General features: G+C 49.2%; 1 protein-coding gene across 2 annotated transcripts in view; it reads right to left on the reverse strand.

Annotated features, from left to right (window-relative positions):
* The window catches only part of LOC146786204 (cytochrome P450 2J5-like), a 647500-nt gene that overhangs the window by 112131 nt on the left and 516911 nt on the right, over positions 1–18458 (reverse strand). The window lies entirely within an intron of this gene.

An 18458-nucleotide genomic window follows, 5' to 3' on the forward strand; every position in this document is an offset into this window, starting at 1 on the left:
TGAGATTCGGGACATCCTCGTGGCCATGAGGAGTCTCGCTCTGCCGTCGAGGCCTAACGGCGCACCTCCGGGCCCCGCAGGTCCGACTGGGGGGCCTAGCGAGCCGGCAGCTTCGGCCCCGGCACCGTCGTCGACTTCGGTCCCGACGCCGCAGGTCCCCGTGGGATCCAGGCCTGAATCCCGGTTGACACCGGTTGACCTTACGACCCCTCCACCGGCGCCGACCCCCATGCTGCCGCTCCCAGCGCTGTCTTCGGACAACGCCGTCCCTAGTTTCAGTCCGGGTCCGGCGTCGGAACGGCGCTGCTGGGTGAGCATTTCATCTATAACCCGGCTCCGTACGTTCTGCCTGTTTACCAGGAGACGGATGAAGGGGAGGACTGGGAGGGGTCTGAGGACCCTCTGGCACAGCAGTGCCAGTTAATTCAGGACAGGGCAGACGAGTTGGGGGATGTCAGTGGTCTAGACACTTCGCCTGACACTGGTTTCATCTCTCCTCCCTCCGTGGCTACGGAGGAGGGTGCGACTTATTCTGTGGTGCTGCACAGGGTTACCGAGGCCCTACACCTGGAGCTCCCTGCAGCGGCCGTGAGGACTAACCTCCTCACTGAGGTGCTTCAACCGCCCGTAAGCTCTTCGGAGCCTCTACTGCAGTTTAATGAGGCCCTCACGGACGTTCTGATGGGCACGTGGTCCAAGCCCTCCACAGTCTCTCCTGTGGATCGGAATGTGGCCCGGCGCCACCGCCCTTTTCCGGGCAACCCCAGCTTTCTGTCGGTACACCCCACCCCTGAGAGTCTGGTTATCCAGACCTCTACGTCCCAAACCGCCTTCCCGTCCGCACCTCCAGATCGGGAATCCAAAAGGTTGGAGCAGTTTGGAAAGAAACTGTTTTCCTCCCTCAGTCTGGGGTTGCAGTCCAGTAATACTGTGTGCATTTTGGACCGTTACACCCACTCTTTGTGGGATACGGTGGCGGACGTGCTGCCCCAGTGTCCGGAGGGGGCCAGGACACGGCTCGCCCAGGCTCTTGCTGAGGGCAGGACGCAGCACGGTACTCCATTCGATGTGGACTTGACACCACGGACTCGCTGGGTAGAGCGATTGCGATGACTGTGGCAATTCGTCGTCACGCCTGGCTGAGGTCCACAAACGTGGGAGGCAGAGTTTGCCATCACCTGCTCCACTGGCGTACCATCACTTCGGACAGGTGGGTTCTGCAAATCGTCCAAAGGGGCTACACCCTCTCCTTCGAGGCGACCCCTCCTGCCATGTCACCGCAGTACCACCTCATGTCGGGGGATCACTTGCGACTTCTGCAGGAGGAAGTTACGGCCCTCTTGGCCAAGGGGGCCATCGAGCTCGTTCCTGGCCCAGAAGTAGGACGGGGTTGTTACTCTACTTTCTGGTTCCCAAGAAGGGCAAAGGGGGCCTACGCCCTATCTTGAACCTCAGGAGCGTCAACGTCTTCCTCCGGAAGGAGAAGTTCAAGATGCTGACTTTAGCTCAGGTTCTGGCTGCCCTAGACCCTGGAGACTGGATGGTAGCGTTGGACTTGCAGGACGCTTATTTCCACATCTTCGTCCTGCCGGCCCACCGGCGTTACCTGCTGTTCACAGTAGGCCACGAGCACTTTCAGTTTACCGTGCTCCCCTTCGGCCTAACCAGTGCCCCTCGGGTGTTCACAAAAGTGATGGCGGTGGTCGCAGCTCAACTGTGCAGATTAGGGGTTCCAGTCTTCCCCTATCTCGACGACTGGTTGTTGAAGGCGGGCTCGCCTCGAACCGTTGTCTCCCACCTCCAGACTACGGCCGACCTCCTGCATTTGCTGGGGTGCTCCATCAACGTGCCGAAGTCACATCTGAGTCCCTCCCAGAAGCTCCTCTTCATCGGAGCGGTTCTGGACTCGACGCAGTTTCGGGTCTGTCCTCCCGAACAGCGGGTTCGGGATATTCAGGCTCTGATTCCGATCTTTCAGCCTTTATCCAGAGTTTCGGTCAGGATGGCCCTACGGCTGCTGGGTCTGATGGCCTCCTGCATCCTGCTGGTACATCACGCCAGGTGGCGGATGTGGGCTCTGCAGTGGGACCTGAAGTTCCAGTGGGCTGAACATCAGGGCAACCTGTCCGACCACGTCCTGATCTCGGAGGGCTCTGCAAGACAGTTGCAGTGGTGGCTCACAGACCACGATTGGGTCAGTGGCAGATCCCTCTCCCTACCCCAACCGGAGCACGTAGTGGTGACGGATGCATCCCTCCTGGGATGGGGGGGCCACATGGGAGAGGCGGAGATCAGATGCCTCTGGTCTCCGGCGGAGTCCCGGCTCCATATCAACCTATTGGAGCTGCGGGCGATCTGGCTTGCACTGATGGCATTCCTCCCCTCTGTCCGGGGAAGTGTAGTGCAGGTGTTCACGAACACCACCGCCATGTGGTATTGCAACAAACAGGGCGGGGTGGGGTCGTGGACCCTTTGTCAGGAGGCTCTGTGCCTCTGGACATGGCTGGAACATCAGGGCATCAACCTGGTGGTTCAACACCTGGCGGGCTCTCTGAACGCCAGGGCGGACAAACTCAGCCGCCGGTGCATGATGAATCACGAGTGGCGTCTGAACCCAGGCGTGGCGCAAGGTCTCTTTCGGCAGTGCGGAGAGCCTTGGTTAGATCTATTCCCCACCGAAGAGAACGTGCAATGTCATCAGTTCTGCGCGTTGGAATTTCCAAGGCGACACTCGCTCAGAGACGTTTTTCGTCACGAGTGGAGTTGCGGTCTGTTGTACGCCTTTCCGCCTATACCACTTCTGCCCAGAGTGCTGAAGATCAGGAGCGACCGGGCCCAAGTCATCCTTGTGGCTTCGGATTGGGCACGAAGATACTGGTATCCCGAGCTACTCAGTCTGTCAATCGATCCCCCGATTCGACTGCCTCTTCAGGAGGACCTTCTGTCGCAGCAGCAGGGGAGGGTCCTCCACCTGAACCTGTCCAGCCTCCACCTCCATGCGTGGTGATTGAGCGGCGGCAGTTGATGACATTTGATTTGCCTCCTGAAGTTAGTGATGTCATTCTGGCAGCCAGGCGTCCATCCATTAAAACGGTATACGCCTGCAGGTGGAACAAATTTGTAGCATGGTGCACAGCAAAGGCTGTGGATCCCCTTTCCGCCCCTTTTTCTGAGGTTCTCCTCTTTCTTTTTCCCTTGCCCAGCAGGGCTCTGCTCTGGGCACCATCAAGGGATATCTTTCAGCTGTTTCTGCCTTCTTACGGCTTCCTGATTAGCCTTCTCTTTTCAAGTCCCCTGTTGTAAATAGATTCTTAAAAGGCATTACTCACATGTTTCCTCCTGTCCACTTTGTAATGTCTCAGTGGGACTTGAATCAGGTGTTAACCTATCTGATGTGCGCTCCTTTTGAGCCACTTCATAACTGTCCTCTCCGTCTTCTGACTCTCAAGACTGCTTTCCTGGTTGCCATCACCTCTGCCAGAAGAGTGAGTGAGCTCCAGGCTCTTTCTTCTAAGACTCCTTTCCTCTCTGTCCATCCGGACAAGGTTGTTCTGAGGACTCGCCCTTCTTTTCTTCCTAAGCTGGTTACTGCCTTCCACATCGGGCAGTCTGTTACCTTGCCCACCTTCTTTCCGCCTCCGCCTCCGCATCCCTCGAAAGAGAGGCTCCACCGTCTGGACCCAAAACGTGCGCTCTCCTTCTATCTGGACCGCACAAAACAGTTCCGGGTGGACGACCAACTCTTTGTTGGCTACGTGGGCGCTAAGAAGGGACGGGCAGTGCACAAGCGGACCATCTCTCGGTGGGTCGTTTTGTGCATTGAGGCCTGTTATTTCTTGGCTAAGAAGGATCCTCCTGTGGGCCCATTCCACTCGGGCCACAGCGGCTACTGCTGCCTTGGGACGGGGAGTCCCTCCGCAGGACATTTGTCAGACTGCAACGTGGGCCTCGCTGCACACGTTTGCCAAACATTACTGCCTGGAGAGACTGCTTCTTTGGCCGTTCCGTTCTCCAGTACTTCCCGGTGTGATCTTGGTTCGCAGACCCACCACCGGGGTTGGTATTGCTGGGGTATCTATTCTAAGGTAAGGAATCTAGCTAACATGTTTCTTTCAGATGAACAAGTTACTTACCTTCGGTAATGATATATCTGTAAGAAACATTAGTTAGTTAGATTCCTTACCGCCCCACCCATCCACCCGTTCTACGAACTGATATCTAGAGTTAAGGTCCTCCCTTTCAGGGCCCTAGTTTCATGGCACCAGTGTCGGTATCTTGCATGGCTCTGTGTTCCTGGCGCGGAAAGCTATGTACAGAACTGACGTCAGCGCTCGAGGGCGGCGTCTAAGTACTTAAACGACGTCATCCCGACGATCACGACGACGGACGCGGAGTCGCAGACGACGCCTACCGACGCGCAAGGGTACTGCTGACGAAAAATCTTTCCGATCCAGCCTGACGCCTGGGGATATTCTAAGGTAAGGAATCTAACTAACTAATGTTTCTTACAGATATATCATTACCGAAGGTAAGTAACTTGTTCGTATCCAAAGGTGTTAATATACCTGCTCAAGAATCTATGCTGCCCTTACAGAGCAGAGCATATCCGCTTATGGCCTGGTGCCAAATCATTGAGAATTGAAAATAGTTTTTATTTTGGTTTTAGGGATATCAACCACCTGTTGCTCAGAAATCTTAGTTGTACAAGAAAGGACCGTTGTTTGTTCCATGCAGGTGTTTTTTATGTATCTCTTCCCAGATTAAATTTCTTATATCAAGCTCCTGGTTTTTCTATTTTGAGTCTTTTGCTTTGTTAAGTAACTGGTTAGCTGTTTTCTTTAGAGCCCTTCTTTCATTTGAAGATCGAATTTTCATCAGACATCCACTTTGTACTTTCAGTTTAGCATCACCTGTCAAGCTATCTAGTGCGAGAGACATAATCCCTTTTCACCAGTCCAGGGTGTTAACTACTTCTTCCCATGAGGCTCAGTGCATTGAGAAAGAACATTAAGGGCCTCATGTAGGTAAATAAATTTTACCGGTTCTTAAATACCGAGCCGTACCGAATCGGTAAATTAGAATCGGTAAGTTATATGTAGGTAAAAATTCGGTAACAGTTACCGATTCGGTAACATTCGGTAAATACGAATCGGAATTCACCGAATCGGTAAATACCGAGGTGATAATTACCGAATCGGAAAATACCGAGGTGGTATCTACCGATTCGGAAAATACCGAGGTGGTATCCACCGAATCGGAAAATACCGAATCGGTATGTACGGATTTGGTAAATAACATCACATGACTTGACGAAACAGCTAATCCTGTGCAACGACAGCCCACCCAACCAGGAACTGCCCACACCCAGGCAGGTGTACACAATTAGCCGACGTGGCCACACCCAGGCAGGTGTACATAATTAGCCGACCCTGGAGAGGCTTGGAGTGCAGACGAGAGGCAGGGAGCAGTTGCATGTGCGAGCGGGAAACGAACAGCATGTCCAGCCAGAGAACACAGAAAGACGTAGGGGAAAGGAGGAGGAAGCTCAAATTCAGCCCCAAGGAACTCCAGGGGCTGGTGGAGGAGGTGGTGAAGCAGCACCAGAAGCTGTTTGGGAGGCAATCCCTGCAAGTGCCTGAGGCCGAAAAGCGCAACATATGGCTGGCCATCCAGGCGCAGGTCAATGCTGTGGGAGTGACCCACAGGGACATTGAGGTCCTCAAAAAGCGCTGGTATGACCTGAGGATTGTGACCAAGAGGAAGATGGGCGACATCCAGAAGGAGGCCAGCCAGACCGGAGGTGGAACCAACAGGGCACCTGCCCTCACCGAACTGGAGGAGCTGGTGGCGGCCACAATCGAGCAAGAGAGCGTCGTGGGTCTTGGGGACGCCGACAGCTCTGCCAGAGCCGCAACACACCAAGGTAAGACGAAAGCACAGCAATGTAGCCCCCCCTACCCCTATCCCACATCCCCCATTGTGAAACGAGAATCACACTGCAGTCCACACGTGTCAGTGCAGACAGGCAATGCATTCCGGGAGATGTAGTCAGGGCAACACTAACCATGACGTAAATGTCACAGGGCAACAGGGCATGTCACGCACTCGAGGCACAAGGAGACAGAGGACAGATTGGAATGTGAAATGATTTATTGTGACGCTTGCAATGCAGCCCTTCGGGGACACTGAGCCAATGTTGTTTTTCTGTCCACAGATGTGACATCATGCAGTACAGGGCATGCTGCAGGGGAGACGGCACACCTGCCACAAAAATCACCTCTAGCCAGCACGAGTTCAGACCAGGGAGCAGGCCCACTGGCAGCCGCACCACCAACACAGCCAGCCTCGCCGCACACAGAGCCAGCATCACCTCACCGAGAGCCAGCATCACCACAACCACAGCCAGCATCGCCACTCATGTTCGAATCACCGGCCACATCTCCGCTTGCAGGTGTGAGAATGAGGAGGCGTCCAGCAGCCAGGCTACGAGCCTTCGACACCTCGTCAGACGACAGCATGGGCCCAGAAGACCGCACCGGGCACCAGGAAGGGAGCCATCCCACTGTGCCCCACACCTCACAGGCAGCACAGACGGGAGCAAGAGGGCGCCGCAGGTCGCGTGTCCAGAGTCCACCAGCACCCACTGACGGCCATGGTGTCTTCTTGGGGCTCGAGGGCCAAATGTTGAAGCAACAGCGCCTGCAATCAAAGGCAGTTATGTCAGTCCAGAGGCACATGCGGGTGATGAAGACAAGCTTAGTCAACATGGACACAAACATTGGCGGCATGGCTGCGGGCATTCGGGACATGTCCCAGTCAATCCAGCAGTTGTGCAGCAAATTAGATGCTGACATCGAAGCACGGCGCCGGGAACGCCAGAGAAGGGACACTACCAGCAGGGCACTCAACCGTCTGGCAACTGCGACTTCCCTACTTTGCCGGCGCTCTGTGACGATGCAGGAGGGCCTAACACAGTGCTGCAGCGACCTGTCTCGGGGGATGGTGCAGGTGACAAGTGCACTAGGGGTGCTATTGACTAGTCAGGCGTCGACAACTGCTGCAGGGGATGCTGCGGAGCGCATCGACACCAGCAGCAGCATCACACCCCCCGTCCCAGAAGCACGCAGGAGCAGCAGGCGGCTTGGGGTTGGCTCTAGTGAGGATGCACAGGCCGTGCAATCCACCACTGCAGCGCGTATGCGCAAACATTGATGTGGCCCTGCTTAGCCACTTCCCATTGGGTGACGTAACCCTGGACATACTCCTTGTATAGATGGTATATTGCCAGATTGGCCTGTTCATGTGTTCATGGCGTGGTGCCACATTAAACTACGTCATGACTTCTCACAACTCGCTGTGTCCCCTCACTTACTCAGAAATAGTTGCATGTGATCTCTGCCCGTCTCTCTCTCCCATCGATTGCAGTTGGCACTCTAGCTGCGCTGCCCTCTGGCTGGCCTGACTCATCCTCGTTGTCCTCAACATATGTTAGTTCCACATCTGTACCTTTTTTCGTGGCAAGGTTGTGCAGCATTGCACAAGTGGCAATAATCTTGCAGCAGGTGATGGGTTTGTACTGGCGTGCGCCTCCGCTCTTGTGGAGGCAGCGGAACCTGCTCTTCAGTAGTCAAAACGTGCGCTCCACCACATTGCGTGTTGTTTTGTGGGCCACGTTGTATCGTCTCTCACTCTGGGTTGCTGGGTGTAGGTAGGGAGTGAGGATGAATGAACGGCATGCATATGCACTGTCGCCTGGATGAGTAAGAGGGAACCATCAGTTACATGCCTCTATACACTCTGATTTGCAGGTTTCAAGGGGCGTCACTGTTACTTACCCAGCAGGTATCCCTCTCCGAATTCGCGGGCACTCAGTCGTGTGTAGATCCCACTATTCTGGAAGATGTATGAGTCGTGGGTGCTCCCAGGAAACTTTGCAACAATATCTGTGATGATGTTCCCTGCATCACAGATCACCTGCACATTGATGGAGTGGGTGGACTTCCTGTTCCTGTAGATGTGCTCTGTATCAGCTGGTGGACAGATTGGGATGTGTGTACCATCAATACAGCCGATGACATGGGGGAACTGTGCCATGTGATAAAAGTCTGTTTTTGTTTTCTGCAGTGCAGCCTGTGTGTTTGGGAAGCTTATGTAGTGGTGCATTCTCTGCATCATGGCATCCAGGAACTTCCTGAAGAAACGGGACAGGCAACTCTGGGATACACCACCCACCGCAGCTATCACCACCTGATAACTGCCGGATGCCAGTAGATGTAGGCTGCAGAGCACCTGCACATGTGGTGGTATGGCGTGCGCCCTTCTTGTTGGCTGGTCCAGGAGTGGGTGCAGGTCCCTTATCAGGTCCATGATGGTTTCGGGGTGTAGCCTGTACCTCTCATGTATCTCTGCATCAGTCAGCTGTAATAGTGTGATGCGCTGTCTGTAGATTTGTTCCTCCCGTCGCCACACCCTCAGTCCTGCTGCCTGTAGACGTAGGCGCCTTGCAATGACGTACATGGCGGCCATGTTGTCCACGCTGTTGCATTTTGGGATTGCTTATGTGCATTGTTGATGGTTACCACCTGCTTTCAATCCGTGTTAATTACCGACTCTTATTTACCGATTTTCCTGGATTTCTTAATTACCGCCTACTCCTACATGTCATTTTAAGTTTTTACCACTTCATATTTACCACTTCATATTTACCGATTCGTTAATTATGTATTCGGTAAACATGAATCGGTATTTTGGAATTCGGTAACTATGAATCGGTATTTACCGCCTCATATTTACCGAAAAGTGGTTTTTGGACTCCTACATCTCACTTGTCTGAATACCGGTCGGTAACGGCATATTTACCGAAAATCGGCCGTTACCGACCGGTATTTCGCTACCTACATGAGGCCCCAAATATTTACCTATACTATCCAATCTGTAGGTAGGAGTAGCTAACTGGTAATCTTCCAGTAGACCTCACTTTCACTTTCTTTGAAAAGGTTCAAACTGAACTCTTGAGTTATCAAACAAGCACTGGCAAAGCCAATAAACAGGGTACTGGGCGCCAGCCTTTTGGCTGTGGACATTCTTGTTATGTTCTGTCATAGTTTTTAAAGCTTTATTGTTGGATAATCTGGCATGCCCTCATCAACCTTAAAGAAGTGGGTACAGGCAAAAAAATTTGTGGTCTCCAAAAAGCTCATTGCTATAGTCCCTGGCATCAAAGAGGACTACTCTGTGTGTGGATGTGCTCCTTGTGAAAAGGTAGCATGCCATAACTAACAGTGAAGTCAGCCAAGACCTGAAGATGACTGACCTATTGCCCCATGCTGCATGCTGGAAGAAAAATGTGAATGACACAACCATAGACCAATGGACACAACCACAGACTAATGGATGGGCTGAAAACCTATGTAGCTAACTGCGTTATACATATAATTTTAGTAAAATCAAAAGGTCTTGGATAGCAACAAACCTAAAAAAAGGGACAATTGGTCTGGCATTGGCTGCCCATCTCTTGCCTTTGCTAATTCTCTTTACTAATGTGTTTGTAAATCTGTATAACAAATAGCTAAAGAGGATTGAAAACTTAGATAAAGATGATTGTAAAGCCAGATAGAGAGGGTTGTATAGATAAACAGTTTTTCAAGGATAGATAGACAGACGGACAGACAGACAGATAGATAGATAGATAGATAGATAGATAGATAGATAGATAGATAGATAGATAGATAGATAGATAGATAGATCAGACAAGTAGATAGGCAAATGCAGGGGTAGAGAGACATGTAGAAAGACTGGTAGGGAGACAGATAGGTTGATAGATAAACGGGTAGCTAGACAGTAAGAGAGGTCCACATATAGAAAGACGGGTAGATAGGTAGACAGACTGGTAAATAGACAGGCAGTTCGATGGACAGGCAGCCAGCTGAATAGACAGACAGCTAGATAGACAGACACGTAGTTAGAAGGGCAGGTAGTTAGGCAGGCAGACAGATAGGGTTGGATAGACAGGCAGACAGACAGGTAGTATGGTTGACAGACAGATAGATAGATAGATAGATAGATAGACAGACAGGCAGACAGACAGACAGACAGACAGACAGACAGACAGATAGATAGATAGATAGATAGATAGATAGATAGATAGATAGATAGATAGATAGATAGATAGATAGATGGATCAGAAATTTTGAATCAAAGGCACAGCTTCAATTAGAAATATATTAGTTAAATGTCTATATGTGCATGGCAATCAAGAGCACTAAAAGCAAAAGCGAAAGTCATACAGCAGGCCAAAATTGGTTTACAAGTATAATTGCAGTGTTCAATTGAAATGCATACCAGCATGACGTACAAGAGTGCAAATATAAATGCACTTCATTGTGTGTGCATTGATAATAGTATACACTTATATAGAACAGTTTTAAAAGGGCACACTCTGGTATGTTGTGAAATAGCAGAAATAGCAGCAGTCAGGCAAACAAAGCCTGATCCAAAGGAATTTACAACAGCATTTGCAAGAGACAGGAACTGATAAGGTGGAATGTGCCCTTTGCCCATATCTAGTAGAAAGTGTTCTGCTTCCACATGCGAACACAAAGGCAGCACCAAAGTAAAAATAAACAAAACACTTGCACTGAATGGAACTATCTTGTGGACGGATGTGCCCCTTCTGAAGGCGCAAAATGAGCTACTCAAAATGACGGTAGCCAGTGGCTGAAGTAGGCTGACCCATTGCCTCATGCAGCATGCTGTAGTGGGCGGAGGCTAAATGTGAATGACACAACAACAGAACAATGGATTAAAAGGCCTGGCTGAACGCCCCTTAATTATGTATATTTTATATATATAATTTTAGGAAAATCTAAAGGTCTTGACTAACACTGGATCTGTAAAAGACTGTTTGCATAATGTGTTCTTAATTTACATAAACTGTCCAGGAGAGAATTCAGGTTTATCTTCTTACTTACTGCAGATGGTTGTTTGTAGATGTTACAAATGACCATTGTTTCTGTTTTGGTGACACTATTGATTATGTTAGGAAAGTCGATTCTTATGTATAACACGTAATTAACCAACCCACTTGGCTATAACTATATTGAAGATTGTTTCTAATATAAAATTTAAAAACATATCTGGCTCCGCTGTTCTCACTTATAGCCAATTGGGGTGTGAAGGTGATATCATACGCCGACGATACCCAGTTGGTGCTTTCTTTTAAAGAACAGTCGGAGGATTCTTTCAAGAGTTTTAAGGGCTGTCTGAAAGACAATGCCCTATGGATGAACAACAGTAAACTTAAACTCAATGCTGAGAAAACTGAAGTGTTGTTCTTCGGCAAGGACTCACCGCCAGCAGCGTATTGGTGGTGGCAGGAGAAAATAGGAGCTCCACCCGTCCCAGCAGCCACAGCAAAAAATCTGGGAGTGAAGTGGGAAGCATATCTTACTTTCTCAGCTCAAATTCGTCAGGTGACAGCCTCCTGTTTCAGCAAATTGAGAAATCTGCTGAAAGTTTTACACCTACTACCGGAGGACTGCTGCAGAGTCATAGTCCATGCCACTGTGACATCCAGACTGGACTATGCAAACTGCCTCTATTTGGGCCTGCCAGTGTACCTAGTTAGAAGACTTCAGATGGTACAGAATGCGGCTGTGAGACTGATTAGACATGTACCATTTTGTCACCATATATCTCCGCATATCAAAGAGCTCCACTGGCTGCCAGTGGCAAGAAGAATCGAGTTTAAGGCTTTGACCATGGCATTCCGGGCAATTCATGGTAAATGTCCTAGCTACCTGAAGCAACGGTTATGCCGCTATAAGCAGAACCGTCCCCTGAGGTCCAACTCTCAAAATCTGCTTTGTACTCCACGATTTATGAAAGCTCGCATAGTTGGTAGATCTTTCACGGTAAGGACGACCAAACTTTGGAACTCTTTGCCTAATAATATTCGTCATATTGAATCAGAGCCACTATTTAGGAAAGCTGTGAAAACTTGTCTCTTTAGCTCAGGCTAGTGTCTTTAGGGTCTGCTGTTCTGGTCACCTCGGCGTGCCGCCTACTGATAGAGCGCCGGGACACCTGTTTGAAGTAGCTGTTCGCGCTTTATAAATGTCGGTATTATTATTATTATTATATTTTAAGGTCTCTGGGGCGGGACTGCTGTTTAGTTTTTTCTGCTGAAATGGAGATTTTACTAAAACTCGCCGCAGGGGAAGGATTTCGCACACCAAGTTACCATTAAGCAAACTATGTCGTGATCTTTGATGTAATCCCACAGGACAGAAATGGTGTGTATGTTTGGTACTTCCGACGGCGGACGATGTGTTTGACAAGGTGTAACGGCGGTGTGGTGTCCTTGACGAATGTTTGACTACAGGACAGCACCTGAACACATGAGAGCTGCATGATGCTAGTAGGCATCAAACAGTAGAAAATCTACTGAAGTTGGAGGTAATACACGGACAGGTGAGTGCATTAGGCCTCACGTTTTGATGGGTTGCATGTAACACATGCACGGCTACACGGCAGGGACCTTATAGAATAAGGTACAGAGATATAACGCCCTGACGAAGGCCCTCAGACCCGACTGGGCTACCCATATGGGCCGAAACATGTTGGCACACAGCTGAGGGTATATTTGAACAGAATCAAATTCAAAACAACCCCAAGAATAAGTTTTTAGTGATACCATGAGTGCCCAGGAATAAAGGACTCAGAAAAGGGTACACTCATAGGTATTTTTAAATCTGATCTGGTTCCCTGCCTAACCAGTTACTCATTTATCTAAGCACTCCCATTACATCTTTGGTTGAGTCCGCCCAGAGAGTACCATCTTCTCTGGGTGTGGAGTAATTGCCTATGATGAAGCATGTCACTAGTATGTGAGTGAGGCTTTTACTTCAATATCTTTGATATTCCACCTGAGAAGTAGGTAGTTGAATAACATTCCAACACATCCTTGGATCTGGTTATTCTGCCAGTTTAACAGTGGTTGCTTTTTGTGAAAAAAAGTTGATTTGGGAGAACGCAACTACGTTGTTTATTCTCTCACTCTCTGTTTGTGAAAAATATGTTTGGTACTTCACTGAAATTCCATGAGGTAATGTGCAGTCGTCAGATCATTACTATCTTTTTCATGTTCAGGAACTAGGCTTTATTTCCTTTGACAGGCAAGGCCAGTTTTCCTCTGTATTCTGTTTGGGCAGACTCACCGTCCTCCAGTTAATTCTATTATTAACACCATTGATGAGCTAATAGCTTCTTTACTCAGTTGTACTTTCAGGCCTTTGGCCCCAGAAAGGTTGGACAGATTTGACGTGTGGCTTTGTAAGTTGAGCCTAGACAGCTCATGTGCTGTCTTCAAGACATGTAGAATATACTTTGTGGGCTTAGAGCCCACCGACTGTTTTTCATTTGTTCGTTTCATTTCAGTGTTATTTAAAATCCTTGCTTCTAAGTGGTTATTTTTCCCATTTGTCCCTCCTTTTTTATTTTTTGTTCCCTCCCACGGAGCAGGCCCCATTACTTATAGGCTTTCACTTGTCCCATTTTAGCAAACTGTAAAAGTGACTACTTTTTCCTTTGTGTAAGAGCACTGCACACAAGCAATGTATGTTTCCAGTTGCTCCAATGTCAGGCAGCCGCTTAATTCCCATTTATCAGGGCACGTAGTGTAATTACCCTCTGAACACCACAAACTCAGTGAGCGAGGCCAATTGAAGGGAGCGTAACTTAATTAATGCAGCGTTCACGATTCTCCATCCTTGTTACACAACTCTCCTCGCCGCACTTCCACATTGCTTGCCTGGTATTTGCTCTCTAGAGAGAGGCGCTTTCCATTCCATGACATTCAGGTGTCCATGGGGCACCCGCCAGGGAATATGTTCCTGCCGACCTGCTGTGTTCTTTTTTGTGACTCTTTGTAGGAGGCTGGCTCAGTATATAGTGTACACCCATGGTGAGGCACTGTGCACTGAGTCCAGCCAACCTTTAGTGATTGTGTTTAGGTCCCTGAAAACGAAAGCTCTCAAGGGGTAGCAGTGGAGAGCCGCTAATACTTATCCTGGAGGGTGTAAAGCAATTGCATGTACCAATATAGTCAATCAGTAAGCTTTTCACAGAGTTCTAGGGCCCTTCCCAAATGACCCCGTAGGAACCACTTGAATCAAGGAAGGTTGGAGAGTCACCGACCCATGGATATCCAGAAGAGTCAGATACCTGCACGTGGGAGCCCGGGTGCATGGGGTGAAGTGGTATCAGAAACCTCCATAGACACACATGGAGGGTCGTACAAATTCAGCAGCTACAGCATATCATGGATCAGGCCAATGGAACCAGAATGATGAATCCAGGCAAGAAGAACTTTACAGCAAAGGGGGCAGAGTCCAAACCATGCAGAGACGACCAGGGGGCACAGGATCACAATACCAGCCCTGGTGGGAAGTTCTTGCTGTTGCACGTTGAAGAAGAGACAGCAGATATGGAGACCAGGCAATGTTGCAGAAACCCAGGAGCCTTTCACGAGTTGTCCCATGCTGGTCGACGAGTGTAGGGAGCTCAATGGCCTTGGCAAATGCAAACAATGGTTTGTGGGAGAAGATGCTTGGTTGCAGACTAGCGAGGTCTGTGGGACTAACCCAGTAAGAGTAAGTCAGGGCCGGCCCTCAGCACGCACGCAAAAGAGCCACCAGGAATCGATGGAGCTCCTGGCAGCAGACACAGGGAGTCGCAGGGAAGCCTCAGCAGCACACAGAAGGTGAAGGCCCATGATGCAGAGGATGCAGGCAGGATAAGGTTCTTGGAGCTGTGCAGTGCTGGAGGCAGGGGCTACTTGAAGCTTGAAGATCTTCTGCGAAGAGAGCCAGCAATCCTTGGCAATGACAAAATGATGCGGTGCACAGAGAGACGGTCTACATTGGCTGGAGAGGAATTACAATCTTCCAACTTGCAGGGAAGACTGATCAGACCTCTGAAGAACCAACAAACCACCACCTGTGTTGCAGATTCGGGCGGTGTCCTTGGGACAACAGGATCAGCAAACCGGTCATGCACATTGAGGTCCCTGCGGATGCAGGGAAGTGACTCCTTCACTTTAAGGGAGATTCCTTCAGGCAGGGATGCAGGCTGAGTCCTTGGTGCCTCTGGGGATGCACGGCCACAGAGTTGCAGATCTTTGGAAAATCACAGGGAAAAAGATGCAGCAGGATTCTTCCTACCAGGAGCAGTCTTTTTGTGATTCCTGGCTTGAAGAACAGCAGTGTTCCAGTGTCCACCAGCACCAAAGTCTTTAAACAATCCTCAGATGACAGGCAGTCAGTTTCAGAAGTTGTTGTCGGGACGAATCTAAAGACCCACCCTCAGGGGAGCCCTTAAGTAACTCGATAAAGGGGAAGGACCTCTTCTCTGGCGGCCCAACTATCGAAGGGGATCAGAGACGCTACCTGGATGTCCTATGCAGTCAGATGCTCCCAGAGGCCAAGATTCAACATGGCAAAATCATGTGGCCACCTGGAGGAGCTCTGGGTCACCACCCTAGGGAACAGCTGGGCACGGAAGTGGTCACTCTCCTGTCCTTTGTGTGGTTTCGCGCAGAGTGGGAGCCAAGGGCTCCTGAACTGGGCCAAACTGGTTCATGCAAGGAGTACACCAAATGTGCTCTTTAATGCAGTCTCGTGGTGCTCGGAATGGCCCCAACCTACATAATTCTAAAGGAGAGATGGTCACACCTCTCATTTGCAGGATATCCTTTGTTCAGCTTCCCCTGCCCGAGTGAAGTTCATCAACAGGGGGGGCAGAACACTGTCTAGGGTTTGCAGCAGCGTGGGCTGGCACTCAGACCCTGTAAGGCTACATATGTAGGTATTGGGGGATCCTCTAAGGAGCCCCAAAGTACATGGTATCATGCAACTAACACTGGAATCGGTGTAGTTGCATGAATTCAACTGGTTTGATACCAAACACGACCAGGTTTGGGGCAGACATTATGTAGTTAGACATCTCAACTTGCCAGTGTCCACTACATACCTTATAATGGCTGTTCCGCACTTACAAAGCCCATAAAATTGAGTCCAGGATTTGTAGGGATACTTCTACTCATGCAGGGGTACCCACACACTTAGAACCATGCACCCTGCCCTTGCACTCAAGGGCCTACCTTAGGGGTGACTTAAAGGTTTTAAGTTCTGTGACCGGTATATAATGGGAACCATATATCTGAAGTGAAGGGTGCATGCCCCCTGCCATGCAGACTGCAATGGCAGTTATCCAGTATTGGGGTATCTTTCATAAATTCACATGCCTGAATCATTCCCCGTCGCCGAGATGGAAGTCCCACAGTAAAATACAAACGTAGTGCCATAAGTAATAAATAGGCCAAAAGAGGCCAAAGGCTATATCTTAGTAGCCTATCTACGTCCTTATAGGAAAAGGACTAAAAGTCAGCTGCAACCAATCAGCTATAAGCACCCTCTAGAACACTCCCAAGAGAAGCAGTTCTCCTCAGATTTTCACCGCACGTAGTGTAAGGGAGTCTCCCTGAGTGCTACTCAGTTTTCTTCTCTTCAAGCAAGTATGTCTGACAAAAATGGCCTCTTCCACTCCTTCAGGACCTGTGGGAAGAAGAGGGTCCATGTTGATGATCATCATAAAGATTGTCTTTATTTTCTCTACCCCAAACATGAGGCTAAAGACTGTAAGATCTGCCGTACCTTTCCCAGCAAGACTCAAAGGGACAGGGAGGCAAGATTACTCTTATGGCTCAAGTCTAAAGAACGTCCTCCTTCTTTGGCTGAGGAAGAGGACCGAGCTTCCACATCTAGCAAGAGGGCTAGATCTCAAGAAAGTTCCTCAGGTGAGGGAAGGAAACATCTTAAAACTTCCCAGGATTAACCTGTTCATAAAGAGAGGAGTTCTAAACATTCCTCTGAGCCTACCACGTCTCCGCCTTCTACTCCACTCACAGAGCGTCCAAGATCATCTTCTACAGCCGTCCCAGCAGCCACAGCAAAAAATCTGGGAGTGACGCGGGAAGCATATCTTACTTTCTCAGCTCAAACTCGTCAGGTGACAGCATCGTGTTTCAGCAAATTGAGAAATCTGCTGAAAGTTTTACACCTGCTACCGGAGGACTGCTGCAGAGTCATAGTCCATGCCACTGTGACATCCAGACTGGACTATGCAAACGGCCTCTATTTGGGCCTGCCAGTGTACCTAGTTAGAAGACTTCAGATGGTACAGAATGCGGCTGTGAGACTGATTAGACGTGTACCATTTTGTCACAATATATCTCCGCATATCAAAGAGCTCCACTGGCTGCCAGTGGCAAGAAGAATCGAGTTTAAGGCTTTGACCATGGCATTCCGGGCAATTCATGGTAAATGTCCTAGCTACCTGAAGCAACGGTTATGCCGCTATAAGCAGAACCGTTCCCTGAGGTCCAACTCTCAAAATCTGCTTTGTACTCCACGATTTATGAAAGCTCGCCTAGTTGGTAGATCTTTCACTGTAAGGACGACCAAACTTTGGAACTCTTTGCCTAATAATACGTATCATATTGAATCAGAGCCACTATTTAGGAAAGCTGTGAAAACTTGTCTCTTTAGCTCAGGCTAGTGTCTTTAGGGTCTGCTGTTCTGGTCACCTTGGTGTGCCGCCTACTGATAGAGTGCCGGGACACCTGTTTGAAGTAGCTGTTCGCGCTTTATAAATGTCGGTATTATTATTATTATATTGTAAGGTCTCTGGGGCGGGACCGCTGTTTAGTTTTTTCTGCTGAAATGGAGATTTTACTAAAACTCGCCACAGGGGAAGGATTTCGCACACCAAGTTTCCATTAAGCAAACTATGTTGTGATCTTTGATGTAATCCCACAGGACAGAAATGGTGTGTATGTTTGGTACTCCACTGAAATTCCATGAGGTAATGTGCAGTCGTCAGATCATTACTATCTTTTTCATGTTCAGGAACTAGGCTTTATTTCCTTTGACAGGCAGGGCCAGTTTTCCTCTGTATTCTGTTTGGGCAGACTCACCGTCCTCCAGTTAATTCTATTATTAACACCATTGATGAGCTAATAGCTTCTTTACTCAGTTGTACTTTCAGGCCTTTGGCCCCAGAAAGGTTGGACAGAAATGACGTGTGGCTTTTTAAGTTGAGCCTAGACAGCTCATGTGCTGTCTTCAAGACATGTAGAATATACTTTGTGGGCTTAGAGCCCACCGACTGTTTTTCATTTGTTCGTTTCATTTCAGTGTTATTTAAAATCCTTGCTTCTAAGTGGTTATTTTTCCCATTTGTCCCTCCTTTTTTATTTTTTGTTCCCTCCCACGGAGCAGGCCCCATTACTTATAGGCTTTCACTTGTCCCATTTTAGCAAACTGTAAAAGTGACTACTTTTTCCTTTGTGTAAGAGCACTGCACACAAGCAATGTATGTTTCCAGTTGCTCCAATGTCA

This window comes from Triturus cristatus, chromosome 11 (genome assembly GCF_964204655.1).
Source record: "Triturus cristatus chromosome 11, aTriCri1.1, whole genome shotgun sequence".
Classification (NCBI taxonomy): domain Eukaryota; kingdom Metazoa; phylum Chordata; class Amphibia; order Caudata; family Salamandridae; genus Triturus; species Triturus cristatus.